Below are 4,554 nucleotides of genomic sequence, written 5' to 3' on the forward strand. Positions count from 1 at the left end.
GATGAGATTGTAAGTTCTGCAAGTATTGTAAGAAAACTAACCATAATATTGATGATTGTTGGAAGTTGTAGAACAAAGAGAAAAGAAACGGTACTTACCAACCGAAAAACAAAACTGATGGTGATGATAAATTTGTTGTTGTTTCCAGTGATAATTCTGATGTCAATTGCCTAGTTGTGTTTGCTGGTTGTGTTTCTGATAATGATGAGTGGATCCTTGATTCTGCATGTTCATTTCATATTTTCTGTAACAAAGACTGGTTCAGTTCTTATGAGTTTGTGCAGAGTGGAGATATTGTGCGTATGGGAGATAAAAAAACCCACGTGAGATCGGGAATTGGCTCCGTTCAGATCAAGATACATGATGGCATGACACGCATTCTGACAGATGTGAGACACATACCTGGCATGGCCAGAAATCTTATCTCTCTCTGTACCCTTGATGTTGATGGGTACAAACACTCCGGCTCTCGCGGCGTTCTGAAGTATTAAAAGGTTCTCATGTTCACATGATTGGTGATATGAATTATGCAAAATTGTATGTTCTTAGATGTAGCACTTTATCTGGTATTGCTGCTGCTGCTGTTATTCCTGATGAACCTGGTAAAACTAATATGTGGCATATGAGTCTTGGACATATGAGTGAACATGGCATGGCAGAATTGCACATGAGAGACCTGCTAGATGGCTACAATTTGAGTATGTTTGAGTTCTGTGAGCACTGCATTTTTGGTATGCATAAAAGAGTTAAATTCAATGCTTCTGTTCATATCACTGAAGGGTTTCTAGATTATGTGCATATGTTGATGTGTGGGGACCTTCCCGTGCAAATTACATGCTTACTATTACAGATGATTACTCCAGATAAGTGTGGCCTTTCTTTCTGAAACATAAATCTGATGTGTTTGATACTTTTAGAAAGTGGAAAGTTATGGTAGATAAGCAAACAGAAAAGAAAGTTAAATTGCTTCATACTGACAATGGAATGGAGTTTTGTTCTACTCTTTTCAATGATTATTGCAGCGACGAGGGCATTGTCAGACACCACACCATCCCATATACTCGTCAGCAGAATGGTGTGGCGGAGAGGATGGACAAAACCATCATCTCCAAGGCTCGCTGCATGTTGTCAAATACTGGTATGCATAGACGTTTTTGGGCTGAAGCAGCCTCCACCGCTTGTTACTTAATAAACATGTCACCTTGCATTTCGCTTGATAAGAAAACTCCTATTAAGATATGGTCTGGTTCTACTGTTGATTATTCACAGTTGAGAGTTTTCGGTTTCACTTCTTATACTCATATTGATAATGGAAAGCTAGAGCCTAGGGTTGTTAAGTGTGTGTTTCTTGGTTATGGTTCAGGAGTTAAGGCATATAAGTTATGGAATCCTGAAACTAAGGAAATTTTGCATAGCAGGAATGTTGTCTTTAATGAGGATGTCATGTTTTATAAGAGTTTATCTATAGATATTTCCGATGATATCAATTTTCTGATGTTTCTGATGATGAGCAATAGAGGATTAGCGTGCACGTGGAGCACGTGAAGGAGAAAGAAATTGATGTTGTTGAGAATGAGAACAATGTTATTCAGCACTCACCACCTGTTTTGCAACAAACAAATAGTACCATTGCTGCTGATAGACCGAGGCGGAACAAAGGTCCACGTCCTCGTTTAATTGAAGAGTGTAATCTTGTTCATCATGCTTTGAGTTGTGCTGACCAGGTGGAGCATGATACTGAACCTGCTACATATGTTGAGGCCGTTGCATCCGTTGACCACATGAAGTGGATTTCTGCTATGCAAGAGGAGATGCAATCGCTTGACAAGAATGGCACATGGGATGTTGTGCGCTTGCCTAAACAAAAGAAGGATGTCCGCTGTAAGTGAATATTTAAAAGAAAGGAAGGTTTGTCTCCTAATGAGTCTCTAATGTTTAAGGTAAGGTTAGTAGCAAAAGGTTTCAGCCAAATTTCAGGTATTGATTATAATGATGTATTCTCTCCGGTTGTGAAGCATAGTTCCATTCGTGCATTCTTTGGTATTGTGGCTATGCATGATCTTGAGCTTGAGCAGCTAGATGTAAAGACTGCTTTTCTTCATGGTGAGCTTGAGGATGAGATATACATGAACCAACCTGAAGGTTTTGTTGAAGGAGATATGCCCAAGAGGCAATAATAAAAGTGGTTATTATATATCTTTATGTTTATGATAAATGTTTATATGTCATGCTATAATTGTATTAACCGAAACATTAGTACATGTGTGATATGTAAACAACAAAGAGTCCCTAGTATGCCTCTTAACTAGCTTGTTGATTAATGGATGATTAGTTTCATAATCATGAACATTGGATGTTATTAATAACAAGGTTATATCATTGTATGAATGATGTAATGGACACACCCAATTAAGCGTAGCATAAGATCACGTCATTAAGTTATTTGCTATAAGCTTTCGATACATAGTTACCTAGTCCTTATGACCATGAGATCATATAAATCACTTATACCGGAAAGGTACTTTGATTACACCAAACGCCATTGCGTAAATGGGTGGTTATAAAGGTGGGATTAAGTATCCGGAAAGTATGAGTTGAGGCATATGGATCAACAGTGGGATTTGTCCATCCCGATGACGGATAGATATACTCCGGGCCCTCTCGGTGGAATGTCGTCTAATGTCTTGCAAGCATATGAATGAGTTCATAAGAGACCACATACCACGGTACGATTAAAGAGTACTTGTCAGGAAACGAGGTTGAACAAGGTATGAAGTGATACCGATGATCAAACCTCGGACAAGTAAAATATCGCGTGACAAAGGGAATTGGTATCGTATGTGAATGGTTCATTCGATCACTAAAGTCATCGTTGAATATGTGGGAGCCATTATGGATCTCCAGATCCCGCTATTGGTTATTGGTCGGAGTGAGTACTCAACCATGTCCGCATAGTTCGAACCGTAGGGTGACACACTTAAAGTTGGATGTTGAAATGGTAGAACTTGAATATGGAATGGAGTTCGAATATTTGTTTGGAGTCCCGGATGAGATCCCGGACATCACGAGGAGTTCCGGAGAATAAGATTCATATATAGGAAGTCATTTTATGAGATTTAAAATGATCCGGAAGGTTCTATGGAAGGTTCTAGAAGGTTCTAGAAAAGTCCGGAAGAAACCACTATGGAAGGCGGAGTCCCAAAGGGACTCCACCTCCATGGCCGGCCAACCCTAGAGGGGGAGGAGTCCCAAGTGGACTCCCCCTATGGGTGCCGGCCACCCCCCCACATGGAAGGGGGGAATCCCACCCCAAGTGGGATTCCCACCTTGGGTAGGTTTCCCTATCACATGGAAGGTTTTGGGTTCGGGTCTTATTCGGAGACTTGTAGTCCAACACTTGGGGCTTCCACCTATATAATGAGGGACAAGGGGAGGGGCCGGCCACCCCAACAACCACCAAGGTGGCCGCACCCCTTAGTGGCCGGCGCCACCCTCTCCCCAAACCCTAGCCGCCCCGCTCCTCCACTTCCCGCACGCTTAGCGAAGCTCCGCCGGATTTCTCCACCACCACCGACACCACACCGTCGTGCTGTCGGATTAAAGAGGAGCTACTACTTCCGCTGCCCGGCCGGAACGGGGAGGTGGACGTCGTCTTCATCAACAACCGAACGTGTGACCGAGTACGGAGGTGCTTGCCCGTTCGTGGCGCCGTGATCAAGATCTTCTACGCGCTTTTGCAAGCGGCAAGTGAACGTCTACCGCAGCAACAAGAGCCTCATCTTGTAGGCTTTGGAATCTCTTCAAGGGTGAGACTCGATAATCCCCTCGTTGCTACCGTCTTCTAGATTGCATCTTGGCTTGGATTGTTGGAGATATGCCCAAGAGGCAATAATAAAATGGTTATTATAATATCTTTGAGTTTATGATAATGTTTACATACCATGCTATAATTGTATTAACCGAAACATTGATACATGTATGTTATATGAACAACAAGGAGTCCCTGGTAAGCCTCTTGTATAACTAGCTTGTTGATTAATAGATGATCATCGTTTCGTGATCATGAACATTGGATGTTATTAATAACAAGGTTATGTCATTGTTGAATGATGTAATGGACACACCCAATTAAGCGTAGCATAAGATCACGTCATTAAGTTATTTGCTATAAGCTTTCGATACATAGTTACCTAGTCCTTATGACCATGAAATCATATAAATCACTTATACCGGAAAGGTACTTTGATTACATCAAACGCAACTGTGTAAATGGGTGGTTATAAAGATGGGATTAAGTATCCGGAAAGTATGAGTTGAGGCATATGGATCAATGATACGTCCAAATTGCATCACTATTTTATATCATAATTTGCTGTTATTCATTGATATATTTCATATTGGAACACAATACTTATGTTATTTCATCTATTTTGCATGTTTCATGATTATTTGGAGATTGAGCACCGGAGCCAGGATTCTGCTGGAAAAAGCACCGTCAGAATGCAATATTTCGGAAGATCAACTGTGGAAGGGAGTTTTACCAAAAATCCTATT

Source organism: Lolium rigidum, chromosome 2, assembly GCF_022539505.1.
Source record: "Lolium rigidum isolate FL_2022 chromosome 2, APGP_CSIRO_Lrig_0.1, whole genome shotgun sequence".
Classification (NCBI taxonomy): Eukaryota; Viridiplantae; Streptophyta; class Magnoliopsida; order Poales; family Poaceae; genus Lolium; species Lolium rigidum.